Source organism: Mixophyes fleayi, chromosome 7, assembly GCF_038048845.1.
Source record: "Mixophyes fleayi isolate aMixFle1 chromosome 7, aMixFle1.hap1, whole genome shotgun sequence".
Taxonomy (NCBI): Eukaryota; Metazoa; Chordata; class Amphibia; order Anura; family Limnodynastidae; genus Mixophyes; species Mixophyes fleayi.
Genome location: NC_134408.1, coordinates 128,219,666 through 128,245,433, shown reverse-complemented (window position 1 = coordinate 128,245,433; position 25,768 = coordinate 128,219,666). Strand labels below are relative to the sequence as shown.

General features: G+C 40.3%; 1 protein-coding gene across 3 annotated transcripts in view; it reads left to right on the top strand.

Moving 5' to 3' along the window:
* The first annotated feature begins 3,759 nt into the window (after positions 1-3,759).
* The window catches only part of B3GALT1 (beta-1,3-galactosyltransferase 1), a 230,150-nt gene continuing 208,141 nt past the window's right edge, over positions 3,760-25,768 (top strand). Inside the window, exon 1 of one of the 3 annotated variants that reach the window (XR_012678307.1) lies at positions 3,760-4,014. The gene's annotated coding sequence lies outside the window, so the exon portion shown is untranslated. The remainder of the gene's footprint in view (positions 4,015-25,768) is intronic. The other 2 variants (XR_012678306.1, XM_075180716.1) reach the window with 2 other exon arrangements.

Below are 25,768 nucleotides of genomic sequence, written 5' to 3'. Positions count from 1 at the left end.
AACACTTTGTGGTTAGAAACTAATAAATATCTAGGAAACAAATAATTAGTGTTTATGAATAAATACATTCATTTATGGCTGTTAGGCTAATTAGTGTTTAGGATACAAAGAAACTATTTGTTAAAATGAACTTGGTTAATTATTTACAGTCCAAACTACAAGACATTACAATCACATAGCAGCGCTGTTCATTCTGGAGTGAAACTACATCACAACAACCTCCGTAAATTTGGTGGTAGACATTCACATGGTAATGATTTAGAATGTAAAGATAGCACATTACGCTGGGTGCACACTACAGATTTTTCAGCCAATTATCAGGCCAAACACCCATAAACCGACTGTTGGGCCCAATATCACAGTAGTGTGTACACTTACATGGTGACCGATAGTTGTTCCCAAGCTCTGATTGTCGGTTCATTTGGTTGGTCGGTAAAACTAATAATCTAGTTCTTACCGCCTTCCAATCCTGCAGTGTGTATGTACTGACGATCACAATCGCCATAGAGTTTACAGACTCATGATCTTTTCAGCCGAAGCCGGCAATGAACATGTACCAGTGACTAAATGTAGAGAGGGCTGAAGATGGGATAATTTGTCCGTTCGTTCTGATACTGAATATTTTGTTTCAGGGTCACTGAAGCGAATGAAATTTGCAATGACATGTGGATAGCTATAACAAGGAGGTTAATCAGTGTGACAGGAATGAATGAACACTGTGCTGTCATTCTCTAAACCAGACCAGATGAAGAGCAGAGATCTGAAGGTAAATCCTGTATAGTGTGTACACACATATTGGCAGACTGACTTGAACTTCAGTTGTTTGTAAAATCACTAGTGATAACCAACTGGTTGAAAGTTTTTGTAGTTTGTACCTAGCCTTAGGGCTAGATTTACTAAACTGCGGTTTTGAAGAAGTGGAGATGTTGCCTATAGCAACCAATCAGATTCTAGGGGCTAGATTTACTAAGCTGCGGTTTTTCAGAAGTTTTCAGATACAGTTTCCTTGGCCAGTGGAGCTTACAATCTTGTTTTGGTGGCGGGGTCACAAGGAAACAAAGTGACAAGCAAAGAAGTAGAATTATTGTTCATACTGTTTCAAAACAGCTCTAGTTATGCGATTACGAGGAAACCTTTACTTATGGTCTGAAGCCAGCTAAGGAACACATTACCCTTACCCTGATGATTCATGGAATGATGCCACCTTCTAAGGCAGTTCTCTCAGCACAAATCTCCCAGTATATGACATCCTCATGGTGTTCTAGTTTCTCTCAATTAACATTAACTGGCATGAACCCAACCTGTGTAGGAACAGCATAAATATATGCAATAACTGAATATTTAACCCTTGAATTTGTAAACCCTACTAAAAAATGCAATGTTAGTAGAATTTATTTCACATCCATAGTAAGTAACAAAATAGGGTGCTGGTTGACTGTGAGCAGCACACCCCAATATATATATATATATATTGCTTTTAAATCCCAAGTGTTCCAATCTGAGGGCAGAAAACTTAATAAATATCTTCACAAAACATCTCTATAAAAACCCGCAATGTACAATACTTTTAAGGCTACCAATTACAGTATACATATGATGTTTGAGTGTCAGGGGGTGTTGACACTCAAATTCTACTAACATTGCATTTTTTAGTAAGGTTTACAAGGTTTTACTCAGAGGACCTCGACCATCCATTCCTTCTGTCTGAATGGGGCTCAGAGGACCTCGACCATCCATTCCTTCTGTCCGAATGGGGCTCAGAGGACCTGGACCATCCCCTCCTTCTGTCCGAATGGGGCTCAGAGGACCTGGACCATCCATTCCTTCTGTCCGAATGGGGCTCAGAGGACCTCGACCATCCATTCCTTCTGTCCGAATGGGGCTCAGAGGACCTCGACCATCCATTCCTTCTGTCTGAATGGGGCTCAGAGGACCTCGACAATCCATTCCTTCTGTCCGAATGAGGCTCAGAGGACCTCGACCATCCATTCCTTCTGTCCGAATGGGGCTCAGAGGACCTCGACCATCCAATCCCTCTGTCCGAATGGGGCTCAGAGGACCTCGACCATCCAATCCCTCTGTCCGAATGGGGCTCAGAGGACCTCGACCATCCATTCCTTTTGTCCGAATGGGGTTCAGAGGACCTCGACCATCCATTCCTTCTGTCCGAATGGGGCTCAGAGGACCTCGACCATCCATTCCTTCTGTCCGAATGGGGCTCAGAGGACCTCGACCATCCATTCCTTCTGTCTGAATGGGGCTCAGAGGACCTCGACCATCCATTCCTTCTGTCCGAATGAGGTTCAGAGGACCTCGACCATCCATTCCTTCTGTCCGAATGGGGCTCAGAGGACCTCGACCATCCAATCCCTCTGTCCGAATGGGGCTCAGAGGACCTCGACCATCCATTCCTTTTGTCCGAATGGGGTTCAGAGGACCTCGACCATCCATTCCTTCTGTCCGAATGGGGCTCAGAGGACCTCGACCATGCATTCTGGGTGGCGGAATGAGGCTCAGAGTACCTTAGACATCCTTTCTGGGTGCCAGAATGGAGGTCTGAGTTACTTAACCAATCTTCCATTATGGGTAGCAAATAGGGTTTTGTGTATATTCACCATTCATTATATCTGACATATGTGGTAAAGTAATTTCAATTAGCCTGCTTGGAGGAACTGCATTTTATAACAAATAATCAGTATCAGAAATATATCACTTTTACTTAGTACTAGTTGGAGGGATAGAGATATTACAGGGTTAACACAATATAAACAAAGAAATAAAGTGCGAAGATAATTACAACAGCAACCGGAATGGATAACAACAATATGTAGCTACATGGATAACAAAAGTATATAGCTATATATATATATATATATATATATATATATATATATATATATATACACTGTAACTATATATTGCCGTTATCCATTCTGTCTACACACATACACATACACAGTCTATATCTATATGTATAATATTGTGGGGTATTTGTGCCACACTTTTAATCATGCTAACTTTGAACATGATGAAAAGTGAAGTATAGATCACAGCTGTTGACTTGTTGGATTATAAATCCTCAAGGTGTTTAATCTTCACATAGCTGTATTTCACTTAGCCAGGGTTTCCCAAACCCAGTCCTCAGGGCTCCCCAACAGTGCAGGTTTTCTGGATCACATCTGACATAAATAGGACCACCTGTGGATCTGTTACAATGTGTCAGTCAGTAATGAATACACCTGTGCTCCAGGAAGGAGACATGGAAATCCTGCACTGTTAGGGAGCCCTGAGGACTGGGTTTGGGAAAGGCTATATGTGCATGTGCATATAAAATATATATATTCTTATAAACACCGACCACATTACAGTGAACATATCTCTGTAACAGAACATATTACACTATAACAGAATAAACAGGGAGACAAAATACAGCAGGTTTCACTGAAGACACCAAGCAGCAGAGGGAGCTGACTCATTCCGCGTTCCGGCAATTCCCGTTTTCACCCATGCCCAAGAAATTAGTTACATTGTAACCCAGCCTGGGGGGACATAGTGTGTGGATGGAAGGGGTACTCACAGCTAACTAAATATGTGTCCTAGAAACGATCCCTTTCTAACTAAATGATCTGCCAGCCTCCCCCAGAGCTTCTCATCCATGCACTTGATTTAACCTCTCACCGTGCTGGAACTGCAGCAGTGCCCCCCTGTTCAGAGCTAAGGAGGGGCTTGTGACATCAGGGGGCACTTGCTTCCCAGGCTCCAGTTTCTCTTTGCACTGATCCAAGCCTGGCTCTGGGCGTGTGTGGATTGCATTAGAGGCTGGGCTTGTGTGCCAGGAAGGCAGCCACTGCCTGGCTTGGGGAGGGCCCCCTTCTCATTGCTTCTCGCTGCCTCTTGCAGCTGCAGGCAGCAGCATCACTTGCATGTGGATATCAAACACTGTTTCCCAGGCTGCTTGTGTCGACCTCTGCAGTGATTGCTCAGGACATACCAAGGATCCGACCTGCACTGATGGTATGTGCTGCCTGCCTTTTCCTATTTCCTAGCAACTGTGTACCATGTGTGGGCATGCAAGGCACCGGGCAGCGATGTATAGAGCAAAGGATGCTGAATCCTTGTGTGAGCCAGATTGTGCTCACTGCATCCATTCACTTGCTCTCTATCCCCTTGGTAACGTCTCTGGTGCCTGTTCTACTAATAATGTCACAGACTACTATGCAAGCATTACAGATTTTCTGTGCCGATGACATTAATCAGAAAATGGTAGCTGTTATTTTCTCTGGCTTTTTCTTGTGTGCATCCCATCACCTCTGATTTGCTCTCTTGTATACCATGTGTAGATTACTCTTGTTTCTGGAGGGGACAGAGGCTCTAGCTTGCAGGCCCTCTATATCCCCATGTTCTACAATTCCACAGGATATGTTTACATTGGGCACCTGGTAGAATTGATATCAAGCACATGCTGTGCTCATTTGGACCATATTATTGCTGCATTCGCTGGTTGAAGTTCAAAGTCAGATTTGCTTCCAGTAACTACAATCTGAGTTGTGTATTGTTTATCAGGATTCTGGATAGTCTAGAGTGGACGTTGTTTGTTTATTTATTTTTAATTATTGGTGTTTATATTTTGATTTTTAGCAATTTAATATCAGTTTTGTGACATTTATACTCACCTAGAACAATTGATTCAAGTCTCTTTTCAGTGATCTTTTTATGTGGTTTTGTACTTCACTGATATAATGACAGTCTGGTATTGTATTGCGTTCCTCTCTAGAAGAATGTTCGTCAACATCAAAGAGGAGCTCTGGCATGAGAAGTCTGCATAGTGTGTGATTCTATACAATACAGCTATTCTTATGCACTGAGGTTCCTCTTGTCTGTTAATATTTAGATTAATTTGTTATTTTCATTTTCCAAATGTAATTTAGTGAGTATAAAATAAAGCTCTTCTTTTAAAGAAGAGAGCTGCTCTTTCTTACTGTAAATTTTGGCATCTAGGTGTTATACTATATAGGTTGATATTGTAGAGTGTTATTGTTGCCTTATCATTAAATAAGTAGCAAGAGTAAGTGTGTTTGGGTGTGTATGTTTATACTATTCCTATGTTTAGTCTTCCATTAGCCCCTGAATACAGTGACAGTCCTTAATGTTTGCTAGATCAGAGCAATATATGGAAAAGAATGTTTTTGTTTTATTTTATTTTGTATGGTATATTTTCACTTTTGGGTTTACAAACATTTGCAAGTTGAAAAATATAATATTAGTGCTATCGATAATAACCAAATACTTGTTATGAAAATGATAACATCGCAGGTTGATTTTAACTGAACAAATACAAATGTGTATCAAGGTGTAGTACTTTATATTTTGTGTAAGAGTTTCCCACTGTGTGAATCTTATAGAAAGCAGATAAAATAGGTGCAGAAATTCAAAATTCTCCTAATGATTTTTAACAGCTTAGCCTTTGTTGTGTTACTAATTTGGCTATTTTTGGGATAAGTAAGAAGCTTGAAGTGAATAGAAATATCTAGAACTGGAAGAGAGAAAGGTCAGAGGGATGAGATAATTTCTTTGCCTGCAGTACAAATAATTAGTTTATATATGAACATCCAGTTTTCACCCAAACACTGTAGAGTGCATTATAAAATCAGAGTATTGATAGACTTCAGGTCATGGCACACATTACTCCAGTGTATGCACTTATTATTCTTATTAGATTATTATGTTTCTTTCTTTTTGAATGTTTATATTGTATCCACATACTGATTACCTTATTCCACTGTGGAACATGCCACTGCACGGAATCTATTTTATTATGTGCACTGTGCGCAGTGTGTGTTCTAAATCTAACAAAAGTTACAAACTAGAGGCAACCAACAGGAAGTGTTCACTTACATACTACACTGTCACTAGAGAGGTCAAGGTTTGTTGTTTCTTGTCATACAGTACTTCATTCAAATTGGAGTGTCTAATCCTGTAAATGACAGTTAATATTGGTAACCGTCAGGGCTTTCATAAATAGAATATGAAATATTAATGTTGAATCTTACTGAGTATGCAAAATAGTGAGTGAGTCTGTAACGTCTATGGTAGTGTATAATGATTCCATGGCAATGTTCCGCTGACTTTGAACGTGATTAAAAGTGTAGTATATATCACAGCTGTTGGATTATAATGCCTCAGTGTTCTTAATCTCCACATAGCTGTATTTCACACACACATATTATATATATATATATATATATATATATCTAACAAGGGTGCTATAAAATTCTCTGAATTCATCAGGAGTGGCAGATTAGGATTATTGTTTTACCATCATCATCATCAACATTTATTTATATAGCGCTAACATATTCCGTAGCGCTTTACAATTGGGAACAAACATTAATAAGACAATACTGGGTAATACATACAGACAGAGAGGTAAGAGAACCCTGCTCACAAGCTTACAATCTACCATGTGCAATGTTACATCCATGTTCCATATTAATTTAATACAATTTATTTCAAATGTGTTGCCATGAATTAATTAGAATACATAACAGACACCACACCCATTAATATTCATTAACACTCACAGAAAGATCATTCTAACACAGAGATGTCCCAGTTCAGTCCTCAAGGGCTCCCAACAGGCCATGTTTTCAGGATTTCTGTCTGTAGAAACAGGTGGGATAATTACTGACCAGCCAAATAGATCAACTCACCTGAGCATGATTAAAGAAATCCTGAAATCATGACCTGTTGGTGGCCCTTGAGGACTGAACTTGGACACCTCTGGTCTAACAGGAACAATGTTCCGGCAACAACCTATTTTCACCCCTAGGGTCTGATGGGTCACCCTGGGGCTCCTCATAAATCCGTGCCCCATGTGTTAATTTATTATTTTTAATGTCAACCATGGGACATGGTGGATTATATCTTACTGTCGTGTTCTGTTTTCTTGTTAACAGCCTATTCTCCTATATGGCTCATAAAGTTCTTTATACTTGACTAAGTAATGGTATAATTAGAAGTAGCACTATAAAAAGAATTCATTTCTCTTTAGTGTTACTGTGGATAGCGTTACTTTTACCAAGGGATTATTATGCAACACATTAAAAGTTGACCTTTTTGTTTTGTAATATACATACTTGCAGTGATTAAATCCACTCTGATTAAAAGAAGGGCATTAATTGTTTAGTAGTGTTTTCACTTGTGTTTAGGAAGTTATTGGAGGTCACCCTATTGACCTCAATGCTTTTAATTTACATTAAGCTCTTTAAATAAAGAAGGAAGCACTCGGAAAGTCACGACTTAACGCTATCACAACAAAGCCGTAAAAAAACGCAAGTGGGGATGCTGACATTGGAATCAATTAGTGACGTTGTCAGAACCTTTTACCTGCTTTAAAAGTGCTAGTAAACGCAAGTGATTTAATGCCGGATGATATGAGGCCTAACATTGGTAACAGACAAATCAGTCAAAAGATATAAAAAAGTGTGTAAACATTTAATTTGAACTAGTATCTCCCTTCATGTGCCCTGCTGATGCGCTTTTAATTTGAAAACCATGGAACCTCTAAATCATAGCTGCCTACTCTCCAGGAATGTCCGGGAGACTCCCAAATTTTTGGGAGCTCTCCTGGACTCTCGGAAGAGCAAGGCAACCTCCCGAATCCTGCCCGCTTTGTTGATGAAGTGGATGGGGCCGGGATAATCGTGTCATCCTGGTATGCTATAATAGGCGGAAATTGGAATTGTATGGCAGGGGGTGGGGCCTAATGATGCGATTAGCATGGTCACGCCCCCAAGACACAGCCAACTTTGGAAATCTCCAAAGTTAGCAAGTATGCTCTAAATGGACAGCATGTAAAAATAGTCATTATTAGTAAGCAATGTGTTTTTCTTCAAGTGAAATAAATTACAAGCTCATTTATATAACATAGCTCAGCTGCTGGGGTTATCTTGCTAACAGCGTTTCCAACCACATTTATGAACAATCAATGAAAAGCAAACTAAGCTTCCATCTGTCAGTAGGAAATAGTTATGTTAGTAATAACCAGACCCGAACCTCTGACAACAATAGCACCATAGAAGTGTATCAAGAAAGATTTTGTCGTGCTATAGGGTTATAATCCTGCTATTTAAAATCACTGAGCCCCATAGTGTCGTAGATGTTGTCTACTATTCGTTCTGGGCACGTTTGTAAACATCTTAATACTGTCAGTAAAAATGTATTTTAGCCATTAGTAATTTTTTTAAAATAAAAGTAAAAATATTGTCAAAGGTTGACATAATTTGCTTGCCAACCGTAATCAGCATACTAAACAGGGTGGGAGGGGGTGGGTCTCGGTCATTCGCGTCATTTTGGCCACACCCCCACAACAAAAACATAATTTTGTTGCGGAGGGCGGGGCCAAAATGACGCGATTCACCATGTATCACATTATTTTAACGAGTAAGTTGCCGTATGTGAGATACTTGTCTGCTCTCCTGGGAGTTCGGAAGACCTACCCGGATTTTGGGAGTTTCCCGAACATTACAAGAGAGTTGGCAAGTATGCCAATCTAGCTGTTTCTGATTGGCCGATTGCATATGTGAACTATCATCACCACTATCTACCTGCTTGTGATTGGCCGATTGCATATTAGAACTATCAGCAGCCCTATCTAGCTGCTTCTGATTGGCTGATTGCACATTAGAACTATCAGCAGCCCTATCTAGCTGCTTCTGATTGGCTGATTGCACATTAGAACTATCGGCAGCACTATCTAGCTGCTTGCATATTGACCCCTCCAGCTGACAGTACTTAAATCATTACCAGCTATATTATATGAAGTTATGGTCGTCTATTCATACTACTTAATTGACATTACTATTAAGACTACTGCAGGAAAGAATATTACCATTGCATTTTTTAAAGCGAAACACAGCAGATGTTTTAATTTAGTTTAATTTATATTTGTGTTTGTCCATTTTATATTGAAAATGCAATTTTTACCATTACTAACAACACTGTCAAGATATTTATACCTCTTGTGTATATGACACTTCATTATATTATTATAATGTGTACATGCAGTCATCTGATTTTAGCATTTAGTACTAGCATTGTGAAGACACACACTTGTTATGCCTGATACATTTTGTGTTATATGGAATATAAACTGGAACACAGTCTTCCGGCCCCTGAGCAAATGTTGTTTTATCTACAAAACTACCTCCTTATTAGTGGCTGTATGGTTTAGTGTTAATTTCACACCTAGATTAGTACATAAGCTCTATATATGTTTTATACTTGCACCAGTTCCTTCATTTACACAGTTGGCACAGAAAAACCCTCATCTGGCTGTAGGTGGGATTGTGTATCTCTTAGCAAACACTTCTAATAATAGTGCTCTACTTCACATCACTCTGGAACAGATCCAATATCTGACAATAGCTCAGAGAGAGAAATGTCATATAGAAAATCATGTGCCATTATATATCAGTGTGTCTCTGTAGGAAACTCTTCTAACATCCCTCTCATACTGATATCGGGCAATCACGTCGATAATATTGTAGAGCTATTTTACAGAAGGTTGGAGAATACAAGAAAAAAATAGACAGGCGTAAACATGATGATGGAAATAGCAGTTTGGTAGGGAATCTATTGGGTGCTTCAGGCAAGTTTGTTGTGTCCTAGTATAGTTTTATCTAATTTATTATTATATGTTTATTTTTCTTTTCAAAGCGCAATCTGTCTCTAGAAACAGTGCGAGAGCTGGATTCACTAATTTTAGTTTGTTTATAGACTATTAACTTGGTAGGCGGCAGTATTTAGCATGTACGTGCAGATTATAAACCATCACAATCTAATCAGGTGACTGGAAAAGAACTACTCTCACTTACTCCCTTCAGACACAGTGATTTGGATCATATCATATTAATTGTTTGGAATAATTATTTAGCATGGTGGCTCAGTGGTTATGGTCATGAGTTCGATTCCCAACCATGGCCTTATCTGTGTGGAGTGTGTACGTTCTCTCTGTGTTTGCATGGTGCTCCGGTTTCCTCCCACACTCCAAAAACATACTAGTAGGTTAATTGGCTGCTATTAAATTGCCCTTAGTCTCTCTCTATCTGTGTGTGTATGTTAGGGGATTTAGATTGTAAGCTCCAATGGGGCAGAGACTGATGTCAATGAGTTCTCTGTTCAGCGCTGCGCAACTAGTGGCACTATGTAAATATATAGATGATGATGATTTGAGTCAACTGATAGCAAATCGTACACAGTCATACCCCTCAACATTTGTGTATCCGTCATGGGACAGGGGGCGTGGTCACTTTACAATGGTGAGGGCGTGCCTAGCGCTGTTGAAGTGTTGAATGTTTTCTCACTTGACTTTCGTCAGCCAGATTTGTACTAGTGTCTCTAACACATGATGAGAAGTTCAGCTAAGTTTTCAGTGAGGGGATATACGGAAGCACGTGCTGACCGTTATGCAGCACTTGTAGCTTAATGGAAATGTACACTGAACAAAGCAACAATATGGCTGAAAGCAGCCTGCTCGCTGTCTCTTAACGCAGACAGATGTTCAGATCTCAAGGAAGAGTCAATAATAGCTGAGTATAAATAATCTGATATCTGGCCAGCACTCAGACCAGATATGAGGAGGAGTGTTGTAACCTTCACCACTCCAGCTGTTCCAGAACATCATGGAAGTGCTGTAGCGCTGCATTATGGGATGTGTAACCCAGTACAAGATAGAGCGTAAAGATGTCCTTCCTTGGCTTAGAGAGTTAAATATGATCTGTACGAATACAGATAGGAAGACTCATACCAGGTGCATTTCATCTGGTTTTATTTTCCCTTGAAATAACAGTGACAGGCATTGCCTATTATATCAGAAAATATGTCTTCTTGTATGCTTGCCTTGGTAGATGTTGTCATTAGGATATTGTCTGTTTATGACACACCAAAGGCGCCACTCCAAAAATCGTTGATTTGTTGTAGCACAGGATGAACTGACTTTCTACAATGTCAGGACAACTCTGTTTGCTAGGAAAATCATTTAGAAGTTGTTCAATGCAATATGCTATACTTATGTAAACGTCCGTCCCACGTCCACATATACTGACTGCACAGTAATATTAATATACATGATAGCGCGTTTTTTATTCAACCATTACCTGGTTGCACATGACCATTTATAAAAAATCTGTACTGAATAAAGTGCATGAACTGCTCAGTGAACACTAAGCCATGAACCTTATGCAGTAAAGACTGTGACTGGTCTGACATTTCCACACTGATGTTTTAATGAACTTCTAGGCAAACGTTTTGTCAGATTGTGTTTTAAAGTGAATAATTTATATATTCACATGCGCTAAAAATATTTGAGTTGTGCTACCAAAATTTATGTCACCTTTGTAACACATTTCTAGCCCTCACCCCTTTTGTGAAACGCATATCTGTTCCCAACCCTTCTCTGCAGCACATTTCTCTTCCCCATTCCTAAGCCCACCGTATGCACTATTATCATCACTAACTCAGTCACAGTGAGACACAGTGAGAGGTATACAATGCAGAGCCCCATCCACTGACCGGTATGCAATGCAGAGCCCCATCCACTGACTTGTATGCAATGCAGAGCCCCATCCACTGACCTGTATGCAATGCAGAGCCCCATCCACTGACCGGCATGCAATGCAGAGCCCCATCCACTGACCGGCATGCAATGCAGAACCCCATCCACTGACCGGCATGCAATGCAGAGCCCCATCCACTGACCGGCATGCAATGCAGAGCCCCATCCACTGACCGGCATGCAATGCAGAGCCCCATCCACTGACCGGCATGCAATGCAGAGCCCCATCCACTGACCGGCATGCAATGCAGAGCCCCATCCACTGACCGGCATGCAATGCAGAGCCCCATCCACTGACCGGCATGCAATGCAGAGCTGCTTCTTACCATCCATTTTCACCATCAGCATTTCCTGCAATGCTAGGCACGTCAGTACCTCTATTATTCTTTTGCAGCATCTACTAACAAGCAGTCAGAGCTGCCTTTGTTGGCTGGTTTTATTTCTGTAAACTTCTGCAAAGACTCAGAGATCACTAAACTTCATTGAACTTTATTAGGCCTCTGGAGTTCATTTAAGGAATAACAACCACCACATCCAATGAGAGCTGATTACTTCTAATCAGATGTGCCATCAGCACTGTTCACAGGAGAAAGTGTAAATCTCCCTTAGAAAATAGCTACATTCCGGAGTAAGAGGGGAATACAATCCATGAGATGCCCAGATTTTCTGGGAGAGCTGCCATCCCTGTCCACTGTATGCAGCTGTTTGTTTGCTAGAGGCAAAGCTTCAGTCTATCATCACCAATATTACATACATACTATTTACAACAGAAAAGATTTATACTGCTGGCACAGTGTATCGGCCTACGCATGATTTAATCTTAACAGAGCTCATGCTGAGTTGTACGCATGTCTTATTTATTTGCGTAAAATACGCATTTCGTACTGCTCGTGTACACCGAAAAAATGTGCACACATACGGTCGTCATATCTTACACTTGCGTCTCCTGAAGACTGGAAAGATGGAACGGGGGAGGGAAAGGGTTGGCGAGTGTAGGTTGAGTCCAATAAGGGTGTGTTCACATAATTGTGACTAAGGTAGACTGAGATAGACCTGTGTGCAGACACACATACGCCTGCCAGAGGTTAATTTCAGGAGGGACTGGGTGCCATCTAAGATCTGGAGGTGGGGAAAGGTAATGATTACCCATAGTCTTCCACAGGACTGGCCCAGACATTGTGGCAGGGACACAGAAGCAGAGCCACTGTTGAATACTGACTCACTTCCACTCCCAGACCAAACCCCATTGTCCAGCACCCACCAATGTTTAAGAAGGAGAGACCCAGGGGAGGGAAAAACACTGTAGGAATTTAGCCATGGAAATCGGGGGGAGGGGGGGGGGGCTGTGTGGATTTTCTGAGGATTGATATCCTGGAAGGTACAGGGCTGACTGGTGTTGAGTTTCTGTGCTCTATCAGCAGACCTGGTGTTCATCGCTGTCCTGTATCTTGGGATGGATACTGTTGCTCCATCTGGGGACCCATTATTGCCTCACTCCATCAGGAGATACTCTCCAGGTTCTGGGTAAATTAGTGCAACCACAGGAGTAGAGACTGATGCCTGGAGCCCCACCATGCTGGTGGAGAGTTGGCCAAGCGGCCGGAAACAGCAAGACACCAGGACTCCCTAAACCTCCTGCTGACAAACTCTTTTGCCTTTGGAATTGTTGCATGACTAAGGTGGGGGGTACTTTGCTGGGACTCCTATTGACACTGGTGGTCCGCTGACCTATTGTTTAAAGTGTGTAGTCTTATGCTCTGTTGATATCACTGTAGAAAAGTAAAGATAGCATTGTATCTTTCGTTCTCCTCCTTGCCTGTGTGAGGGCAGATTAACCTAGTGAGCTTACATTCTAAAATCCTGGTATCCTCACAGTAACTCTGTCAGGACACTGTTCTCTCCATTTTACATGGCACTTCATTACATTATTACATTGTGTACAAATAGGGTAATGTAATGTTCACATTTATTTCTAACACTTTCAAGCCACATCTCTACACTATCTCTACACATGTTACTCCTGACATATACCTGGCACATATGCTCATGTGTTAGAGCTGGATGCGTTTTACCTTTGACCCAGTGCTCATGTCTTTAATATGTGCAGGGGGGTGGCAGGAAAGTATAAAGTCAGACAGGTTGTAAAGATAAGGCAATGACTGCTGTCTGGAAATCTTTCCCTAGTCTGCTGCTATGGGAACTGTCATCCAGTGCTGTGACATCATGACGCAGGCTAATCACATGTTATTATAAAATGTCATAATCAGTTTTAATTTTTGTCATTATCAAAATACCATCATGGGTTGTAATTGTATAAATAAAGTTAAAGTTCAACAAGCTCTAAATAGAACCCATTCTATTTCCAGTGTGTTCAGAGTTTAACACTCATTAAAATATTAATGAGAAGAAAAGATTTTCATAGACAACAGCGTTCTCTGTGATCGCTCTAATTATTCTCCATTAAGAATTTCTTACTCTATATGACTAATGCAGTAAGGACATAATGCACATATTTGAACACAGCATATATATATTTTGGAGGCCTTTGGAAGAGTCACTATAGCCGCCACTGGTCTATTTAATGGACCCAAAAGAAATATATTTTTTGCATCCCCGCTCCAAAACAGACCTCTGAAACTCCTCCCACATTTTAGGGCACTGTTCTGATGGGTTCTCATGCAGGTCAAAAAGGTGATTCTGCTGGCATTTGTCTTAATTATCTCTGCCAATAGCTATCAGGTGTGAAGGAGTGAGAGGGAGAGGTGTTAAGGAAGCATGATGGACATTTTTAGCTAAGTGTATATACTGCAGTTATCTCATGTATATTATGTAGCTCAGTAAAGCGATATATAAATGTCAAAAAGTGACTATTTGCTCCCTAAGTGCAAATTTTTAACATTTGCTAAGCATTGTTATTATTACCCTAATGATGGAACACTGATATTAATTGATAAACACAAGGTCAAACGAGGTTGCTATGGTAACCTTGAAATGTCATTGCCTGTCAAGATGTTCGTTGGCTACAAATATATATTAGTACTAACCAGTTATACAGAATGATGCTTATTCTTTATTCCTGTATCAGTACAATATAATATTCTCTCTGTGTGTTTTGAAGGTGACTCCACATTAAATAAACTTGACCAAGCTAATTTGATTTAGGGTACAAATATTTTGGAGAATATTGCAATGTCTAATTAACAAAATACCTACAATACCTGTCAGTGTCATATATTTATATAGAATATATCATTATTAATTTGCTAAAACTGCACTGAAAATAATAACAATAACAGTTTTTAGTTATTCAGTTAAACGGTTGTTTTAAAAGTTATATTTTCACATAGAATTTTGTGAAAACATGTTTTTTTTAGCTTCTCAAAACTGTTAAGGCTGCTGTAATATAGCATCAGTTATTGGGAATAGCATAGGAAATATTGGGTTGTGCTCAAAAAAGATTGGTGGCAGAAAGAAAAAATTATTTAGAACCTTCTCTTGATTGAAAGAAAGAAAGAAAGAAAATGCAATTTAGAAAGGTTGTTTGCAATGATATTTCATAAAAGGGTCTACATCTAAAAAGTAATACTAGATTTCTGTCCCATGGGACTGGAGAAAAAAAACAGTCTAAAACAGTCGGCTGGTCTAATTAAGTCAAGTCTGAGTCTTTATTAAGCTAATTATGATTGACTTACTAGTCAAGTGAGTTCTCTTAACACAGACAGCTTTTCAGCATATTTTCTCTGACAAGTTAAATTTTTTTGTAATCTTTAAGGTTATATCGAATATTTGAATAAATCATTTTAATCATCTTATACTGTATTTGATATCTACTTGATATTTATTTGTGAGCTTTACTATACTTGTGTGTTATGTCATGCACTGCTAGATTAAAGCTATCCAGTTTGTCCAATTTACTGAACTAGAAAGTCCTCTTGCTCACACAGAATTCCTTAAAGAGGTTCTCCCGCTAAATTAAACAGTATCATCCTCACAAACCTCTAAGACTTCTCCATTATTGGATTTCTTTTAGTTAATAATTATATGGCCGACAATTAAAGCTCTGCTTAGGCTTTGTACAGAAACTGTTCAATGCTCAGCTCTTCGCTCCCAGTCTGCAAACAATTTGACAGGTCTGCAGACCCACGAGGTTAGATGTCTATAAACCACATGAGAGTTCCTAGAATCGCCAGCCAATTGTTTTTCAATGTACTGTAAAGGTGCTGTGTTCATTGAAGTGTGAGATGTATATTTATTTTTTGCATTGCTTATCAGTATTCATTATGCTATAGTCTACTTTCAGGATCACTATTTGGGGGATCAATGACCACAAGCAAATAGAGCTTGCGCATTTATAATGTCATTGTATCTGTTGTAGCATTTTAAGACTACATATTGACGTACAGATTCTGGCATTATGTCTGGGAAAATAATTGTTTTTGACAGTGTTTGGATTAGCATTAGTAGATGTGAATAGGTAGACATATCTTCAGCGCCTGGTACACCCACAGATGCAAAACGGTAGATTTTCAAGTATGACTGGATGGACCTCCTATGTCCAGCCATGTTGCTGGGGACTGGGCTTGCCTTGCTACCGTCCCCTTTCTTTATCCCAATTGCGCCCCTCTAACTGCAGTAAGAGGGGCTTGCTGCCACCACTAGGATCCTTCAATGGCTCCTAGAACCGCTTTCTTCTGGGAAACTCTTGCTGGGCACCTTGAATGGTACCCCTGACCTCTTCTTTTTAGATCATGGTTGATGTGTATGGTTCCCCCTGGCCTGTTACGCTGGTCAGAGCTGCAGGTAGTGGGCAGAGCGTTGGTACTAAATGCCCAACCTCAGAATAACTGGATAATGGATTAGAGTGGTCTGTGCTGTAGTTCACAGGAATTACAGCAGGTAAGTAGGTGTCAAAGCAGGATCTTGAAGCAGTGATGTTTTATTAGCTCTAGTAGTCATTAGAAGGACAGTTACACACTAGTTTGCAGAGAGAATGATACATTTCTGGATAAAACAGGTCTCTTTTTATACAGTTTTGGACACATAACCTGGCAGAATGTAATCCAACCTCCTGCCCCTTAAACCAATCCAGGTGTTTCATGTAGCCTGCACAAAAATTAGCATGGTGGGTTACCTTTTACATTGTTGCTAGTGGCATGGGGAAGTATACTTCTCTCCTGTCCACAAGCTGCCATTGAGAGGGGGGCTCAGCCTCCTCTCCACCCTGGTGCCAGAATGTCTGAGGCGGGAGATTTATCTCTTAAATTCCAGGAACTCTGTCTCGGGGTCTGACTCTCTCCACTAGCTGAAAACATTACCAGGGGGAAAGCAACCAGATCCCGGGGCAGCAGTGCCCAGCTGATCTCCAGTATGCGGCTTAGCCTGCTGGGACCCCAGAATGCACTGCACCTCCTGAAGCGGCCTCCGCTGGACCACCAGAGATTAGGGACCCCCCCCTTCCTCCCTGACACCACATTGTTCTGTCTGTGGGACGGGAGCTGCCGCCGGGCCCTAGATCCCCAATGGTCCACCATGGTCCAGTAGGCACATTGTTATTTAATATAAATTTAATTTTTAAAACACATTAACATTTGCACATTGGAACATTTTATACATATTTACACTCCCGATGCCAGAGTCCATTTACTAACCAGCAGGTTTGAAAAAAATGGAGATGTTGCCTATAGCAACCAATCAAATTCTAGTTATCATTTAGTACATTCTACAAATGACAGTTATAATCTGATTGGTTGCTATAGGCAATATCTCCACTTTTTCAAACCCGCTGGTTAGTAAATATACCCCCAAGTGTTTAAAGGAGGTCTGTTAGATCTCCTATTCTTACCTCTCACCTCTTACTTTATTATATAAATCCCCTAGTTGCTACTTTGTTGCTGTGTAAAGGTGAGCAGCTTCAGTTCCCATTCAGCCCTCAGAACACCGTATTTCATAGCAGTTCATTATAATACAGAGTGGCCTATATATTCACAAGCCTGTAGCTCAAGATAAAACAAGACACTGGACATGTTATTCAGCTAGTTGAGGTGGGAAGGTCTTATTCCATTTTTTTATGTGCAACTGAATTCTTTAAAGCTAGGGTCCCACGGGCACATTGTGTACTCAAAGAATCATTGCTCTCAGAGTATTCAATTAAATATCTGATTTCTTATCACATGAGGCACTTATGCTGCATGCTCTCTGGGCTGTATGTTATCTTATGTTTTTATTTTCTCTTATATCTTTCTCATTCATGCCTCCATGTGATCACCGCTTGGTTTAGAAACAAAGCAAGAAAAAAAAAAATCACTTACCCCAATAATAAGAGATTTAGGAAAAATGTAAAAACCAAAGAAAAAATAATGCATAAAGTGTCTCTTACCTCTGTGTCTGTATTACCCAATATTGTTTTATTACTGTTTGTTCCCAATTGTAAAGCGCTACGGAATTTGCTGGCGCTATATAAATAAATGTTGATGATGAAAGTAAACCGTATGTTCATGTAAAAAACCCATATTAATTTTAACATAATTTAAATAGAGCTAGCTTGGCCATCTAACCAAATTAATATAATACCTTGTAAATGAATGCAACTCTGCAAAATTAATGCTAATCTCCCCTCACATTCAATTAAAATAAAACAATTACCCCCCCCCCACCCCCACATTATATTGTTATAAAATGTTATAGTTTCTTGAGTATTCTGGATAACAATTGTATACTTATCTGTCTGTTTATTGACAACCTCTGGCTATTTTATATATTTCCTACTCAAATATTTTCAGCTTCTTTGACATATGCCCATGACATGTACTGTTCTCTGTTTTTGTCTTTTGTCCTGCGAATGTACTAATTGTTGATTCTTATCTGTACATAATGGCTATTTTTCAAAATAAATAGTTAAAAAAAAAAAATAAAAAAAAAATTCACATCCCTTTCTGCAGCCAAGAGATTGCAGGGGAGCATATGTAACTTACTATTACTGCATTTTCATGTTTCCTAAAGTCACAGAAGAGCACTAGAGCCAAAAACGTAAGAATAACAATGGAGGCCATTTTGTTGAAGCCAAACTTCATTAAAACATTGGCACATTTCCTACTAAGTGCCTGACTGTGTTCAAGATAATGGTTAAGCACAACTCAAAGCAAAAGCCTGGCGCCTGCGTTTATAAAACAGAGTGCGGTGATGTCACAACAGTGAGGTCTGTAGGAGATGTCCCTTGTAAGAGGAAGGCTTGTGTGCTACAGGGAAACCCTTTACACAATATTTCCTGCATGCATGAGATGGAAGTGCAGCAAGCACATTAATTAGTGGTTTTCAAAATCAGTAGTTTGGAAATCCTAGCCAGATCCAGTGGCGGCCATTATTCCGACCCTCTAAATGTCGGCACTTAACTTGCCGACATGACAATGTCGTCAGGCTAAATGCCGACAGTGTATAGACCGGTGGATAATGTCGTCATTGTGATTGGTGATATTCACATTGATGCCAATCTATAACCTGGAGCCGGTGGCATTGGTCTTTTTAATGTCAGATTGTCAAATACTTGCCACCTCTCCCGGAATGTCCGGGAGACTCGCGAAATCCGGGTCGGTCTCCCAGATTCCCGGGAGAGCAGGCAAGTCTCCCGCATCCCGCAATTCCCTGGCAAAAATAAAACTGTTTGCGGTGATTCGCTTCATTTGGGCCCCACCCCCCCACAACAAAACTGCATTTCCGTGGCAGGGGGCCAAAATGGTGCAATTGACCGCGCTCCCGCCCTTAAATCACGCCCTCTCCCGGATTGCACTGCCTGAAAGTTGGCAAGTATGCATTGTCATTGGCGACATTGTAATTGCTGCCAATCACCCTGAAAAGATTGCCCTGTCTACACACTGCAAGTGTCAGCATTTAGCCTGCCAGCATTTTCATGTCATCAGGTTAAGTGCTGTAATTTACAGGGTCCGAATAATGTACCCTACGCCAGATCATCCATTAGGCAATTTAGGCTCCCGCCCAGGGACCAGGCTTTGAGGGGTCCAAAAACATGTTTTTTTATGTGTTGTTTTGTTTAACAAACAGAGAGGGATCAGGGGGCCCAAAGCCAGTATATTCCCTAAAGTGATATGGGGACTGAATCAGGCTCTGTTGGAAACAGACTGAGGGGTCTTTTTATCTAGACCCTGTGGTTGTGAAGATTTCATTTAGCCGCCTATCACAGCTTATCAATAAGCATTTGCCAGGGTAGGTGAGCGATGCTAGCTCGGCAATGATACATGCTGCCCTGGGACCATCATTCTTTTTCATATATATTAGAAATTAAATCATGTATTCAAAATAAATCACTACCATGCAATGATAAACCTGTCCTGGCGAGTCTAAGAAAACCCCAGATGTGATAAGGCACGCCAATAAGCTGCTAGATCCACCTACCATGCGCTCCTGTGATAGGAGCCTCAACCTGGAACTGTCAATGTCAAATCAAATGTCCAACCTACCAAATAAAACTTTGAAATACTGCTCATTTTAGCATTATTTTTAGCTTAAATTAATCTCGACAGTGAGGGGACATTGTGACTGCCTTATTACACGTGGCAATTTTGTTTGCCTGACATTGATCTTTAACATGGAGGCACGGAATGAATTCCATGAAACGTAATGGAAAAGACCCAAGATCACCAACTCTTAGCTGGTGAAAAATGCAAGTCCATTTGCAGTGTGTAAAATGTGCCCTCCTTTATCTCATAATAATCTCATTCTCCACTGCTCCACAGTCAGTGCAGGGGTGCACCTACTCCATGATTTGCTACAGACGCCCTCACTCCATCCATCTCCTCCACTCAGTCTGAGCAAATGTCTCCACAAATGCTGCCATTTTGTTCAGCAAACCTCTACGTGTTGGCGAAAAACTAGACACATTTGCACAAATCAAGTTATCCGCTTTTTTGCACTGCGCAGGAGGTGTTTTGCACTGCGCAGGAGGTGTTTTGCACTGAGTAGGAGGTGTTTTGCACAATGCAAATCACATCTAAGGGAAGTACTGAAATGGGCAGATAGATGGACCATTTGGTTCCTATATCTTTCTATGACCTTATTATTATAGATGTATAAATTTTCAAAACAAAGTTGAAAACGCCAATATAAAGTCACTTAATAGAACATTGGGACATCACTTACCTGTATGTACCATGGCATTGAGTCTACTAATGTCTTTGATTATACAGGCAGGATGCAGCACAGTTCCTTCACATGAAAGTCATTCAACTGAAGCCTGGTTGATGGTGGTTGAATACTCGGTTAAATTTTCAATTGTGTTCATATCTAAGAAGATCATTATATTTGGCTAACATCAGTGTCATCGACTTGAAACCATCGGGTCACCAAGCTGTCTGTGTTTTGTGTTAATATGTATTGAGTGTGTGTGTGTATGTTGAAGACCACAACAGGAAGTGTATCATAATAAAACTATTGCTAAGTGTCCTTTGCAGACCATTTGAAATGTTGTGAGGTATCCATATAGACCACTGATAATTGCTTGATGTATTTGTTAAGGAAAGGTTACATTGTTACATACTTTAATTATATTGTGAACGGTGTTGAGCATTTTAGGTGGCTGTTAGCTAGAATGTAAGTAGGTTTACAATAGAGGTGCTCACATTAACTGCACATTTAATTATGCTGTGGGATTTTCAAAGCTAAGAAATGATTATATTGCATTATTACTAATGTCCAGGCTTTGTCAAAAAAACAGTAGGAAAAATGGCTTATTATGTTTTTCTTCCATATCATGAAAAGCCTTTGATAGGAAAACATTGATCTGGATGTATTTTGGTCTATATAAGAATACAGAGACAGTTGTGTGGGAAGGTGGATGGGACTTTTGCTATGATGAGGAATGACTGTTAATTAGGCAAACTTTAATAAGTGGTATCTGCAAAGAGACCCGTGATTATGTGTGTCCAGGAAGTAGGCAGTACTCCCCAAAACACAAGTTTTCTGAGGACAAAGGTGGTCTGTGCTACCAGGTAACGAACGTGGCTTTTGAAGGAAATGTCCATTGTATGGATTAATTGGGGATTCACTTGGGCCAATCAAGTTTGTGGTCTTACATGTGGTAATGTTGTGAGGTGCATAAGCAATTCTAGGGTTGGAATACAGGTGATTCAAATTTTTCTACTACTTAATGGGAGTAAATATATCTCCGATCCTGCAGGCCCCTTGATGCCTCTAATAATCTGGTGTTGAAACCGGCAAGTATTAGCGGCATAGATGTGAGCAATGCCAGACAGTGAGCGACATGGGGACACCACAGGATTGAACAATCTCCTCAATACTCCACAACAATGCAACAAAGAAGAGCGCAAAATTATCTTATTAGCTGTACATATGGAAGCTGCATCCAGTCCTGTATCGGTAGCATATATGCTGGGTTTATGCCAAGTGCAGAAATACCTGTACAGAACTCCAGTCTGCCTGCAGAAATCAGCAAAGTCATACAAACAAATGTCTCTAAATCCCCTAATATAGCTGCGAGCAGTGACTGTAGCGGTAGCAGCTGGAGAGCTGAATTGGATGTCATCAGGTGCGGATGACATCATCATTAGCGTGTATTTGCACTTGGCCTCTAGTAGGTGCAAAAGATACAGCTCCTAACAGTTCGCATTTATTGTACTTGGCCTACATCATACTTGCCTAGTTTTGAAGGCAGCTGCGTGATGCATCATTAGGCTCCGTCCCTGTCAATCTTAGGCAATTTTAGTCAATCGCAGCAGGGGGCGGGGCCATGATGGCACGTTTAGCCCCACCCCCACCATCTTCAACAACAACGACAGCTGGATCCGGGATCTTTGCCTGCTCTCTCGGTAGTCTGGGAGAACTCCCAAAAATTCAGGAGTCTCCCGGACATTCCGGGAGAGTAGGCAACTATGGCCTTCATTAAATCAGCACTTTCCTTCTACATCCCGCCTCTCCAATCATAAGGAGCCACAAGATGCACACAAGTCTGCATTTCTGTATATACATGCATTCTCTTTGTTTGCATGCACAGTGCTAATTTGCACATTTTACTCCATGCACACCGGTATATGCCCCACACTGCATCAGCCCTTTTATATCTACCACCAGAGTAGTACACTGGTGTGGATAGTTTAATTGCCCCATCATCAATTCATGTCTACCTCATTTCACACCACTTCTCCTGGAGAAAAATAGCCCCATGTAAATTAGGCAAGTATGAATAAATGTCTGAATAGTTGTGCTTTGCAGCTCTGTGCCAGTTGTTTGGATTGTGTGCCTTTGTATCTTCTTATATCTGGTAAATCATACATGCTTACTCTCCCGGAATTTCTGTGAGGCTCATGAATTTCGTGGAGTCCTTCCGGAACAATAAGCAATGCCCTGGACAATTGTGGAAGTGGGGCTTAATTACGCAATTGTGCTATTAAGCCCCACCCCCGCCATTCAATGTTGTTGGGTTTTTTTATAGTTGGGGCAGGGCTATGGTCTGCAATTGTCATATGACCTGATGACCTGTGTTGGTAGTATGTGGTAAATAATGGACACTTAATCTCATCTACTGCATAATATTCCTTTCCTTTAATTACTGTACTTGCACTACTAAGTTAACTGCAATTCACCATGTGGTCTACTTTGTATATAAAAAGAATGACTGTGAAATTGTACTCAGAGTTAGTTAGCTTTTCACTATCTAATCTTCAGATTGTTGCTGCTATATAGGAGTTCTACTTTCCTCATGAAACATCACCATGTGGTTCAAGGCAATCATATACAATTATATGGAAAATGTAGGCATTTCCTATCACCGTTCTTGTGTGGTTTTGCCTGTATGACTTTCAGCTTGTTCCATATCATCCGTGAGACAATATCCTGCTCACATTTTCCCACTTCTTTTCCAATTTCCACAATCATCTGGGTGGAAACTATGTAAATAATAAATTAATGTCAAAGATCTTTATTTTAGCATCCATTATTTAATTCAGCCCTGGATATTGCAGTTGGAAATTATTGGTGAAAATTTAACATTTTCTGACAGCCACATTCCAAAATGTTCTAAGTCTGTAACAATAAGTCAATAATTCCCCATTGGTGATAAAAAATAACAATGCGCATTATTATTAATAGTAATAAAACTGTTGAAATAGTTGATAAAAGTCATGAAACTTTAAAGTAGCGGGCATTCTGGGTTGATTCTCCACCCCCTGTCTTAAGCCATAATAGCCTTATTTGTCTGGATAGTTTTGCGGTCCACAGATTACTCAGAATGTCACAAGTACTTTGGTCTACCGCCTCTCTCTGCGTCTCTTAGTCGGCATTTCATGGTCCTCTCAAATGAGAATGGATTTCCTTTCTAAATACTCATTTGCTAGAATTGAGTTAGGAACTGTATGCTAGCAATATACTGGAAAGATGGGTTGCAGACATCAATAAAATTAAATATAGATAGGTTTATGTAATTATTGAAGACAATTTTATTAGGCATAATGCACTGCATGCTGTGTTGCAAATTGTTCTAAAGTGCACAGAATAGAAAGTTAGTACTCTAAATGTGTTTTATAATCAAAACCCAAACAGGTGTGTGTATGTATGTGTGTGTGTATATATATATATATATATATAAACACAAAAGACTGATACAAGAATGGAGCGTAACTTATTATTAGAAATAGAATCAGTCCATATAGTCCTTATTAACACTGTCCAATGTACACGCAGCTGCCAATCCTCAAAGAACCAGATGGTGTCACTGGATAATATCTACAAAGCAAACAGTGTGTGTGTATGTATGTATATATAGTGGCAAAAGCCCGCTACTGCAGAAGCACACGCGAACAACATCTTCCTTTTTTATGTAGTTTTATTGTCAGGATGGTAAATGTTTTGACACCGCACAGATTTCACAGCATTTCTTGGAGACCCTAAACGCTAGCTAGACATAGCTCAGCTCTCTCAAGACCAGCCAGCTTCCCCAGCGTTGATCTCCCTGCACAAATGATACAAACAAGCTTTTATACATGTTACTCCTCCCCCAGCCTTAGCTTGATGGACAGGTGACACACCCACCTTCTCTTTAAAAGAAAACACCCATCAGTGCTCTGTTTGCACAGACACACCCTGTCTGTTTGCTGGGAAGAAATCATGTAAGTTAACAAACTTTAAACTACACATACGTTTTTAACGGGTTTAATCTCAACCTAGGTGCATAACTGTGCCAATGTTTTATTCTGTTTGTATACTTTCTCTGCCTCTTGTCAGAAAAATGCCTCCCTTTGTTACAATATAAATATATATATATATATATATATATATATATATATATATATATATATTGGTAAGTAGCAAGTGCCTTTAATATTAAAATCAATCATTAAATGAACTTGAGAAAAGGGCTCACTCTCCTGTTTTGTGTCACTGTGTGTACTGCGATAGGCATGGATAGAATAATGAAAGCCAGATAATTGTCTGAGGTGGTCAGGCAGAAGATTGTGGCCATACATGGACAATCTCAAAGCTATAAATCATTCTTCAGAGACATTGATGTTTTCATTTCCACCATCCATTATGTAATTAGGAAGTTTAAAGCCCATGCCAGTGTAGCAAACATCCCTGGATGTGACCACAAAAAAAACTTGATGGAAATTGCAGGGCAGGATTTTTCAAATGGTGAAGAAATCACAGATTTAAGCTGACCAGCAGACAGAAGGTAGGACAGTTTCAACTTTCAACGTCCGTCGTCGTGAAAGGAGGTTATATGGCAGTAGACCTAGGCGGTCCCCACTGCTCAGAGAGACAGTAGAAAGTCCAACTGGAGAACCAGTCAAATACCTTCATGGGGAATGTCCTGTGGACAGATGAGACCAAATTTGAGCTTTTTGATAAAGCTCATTTAGCAAGAGATCAGGATGAATAGAACACTTCCCCTACAGTCAAGCATGGAGAAGGTTGTGATGTTTTGGGGTTGCCATGCTCTATTTGTTACTGGGTGTCTTGATCATGTGCAATGCGTCACGTAATCTGGAATTTTGGAGCGCAATGTTGTGTCAGAAAGCTGGGTCTACCTTGAAGGTAATAGTCTTCAAACAGGACAATGACCCCAAACACAATTGACAAAGCACCCAGGAATGGTTCTAGAGGAGTCAGAGACTGCACTATTCTGAAGTGGCC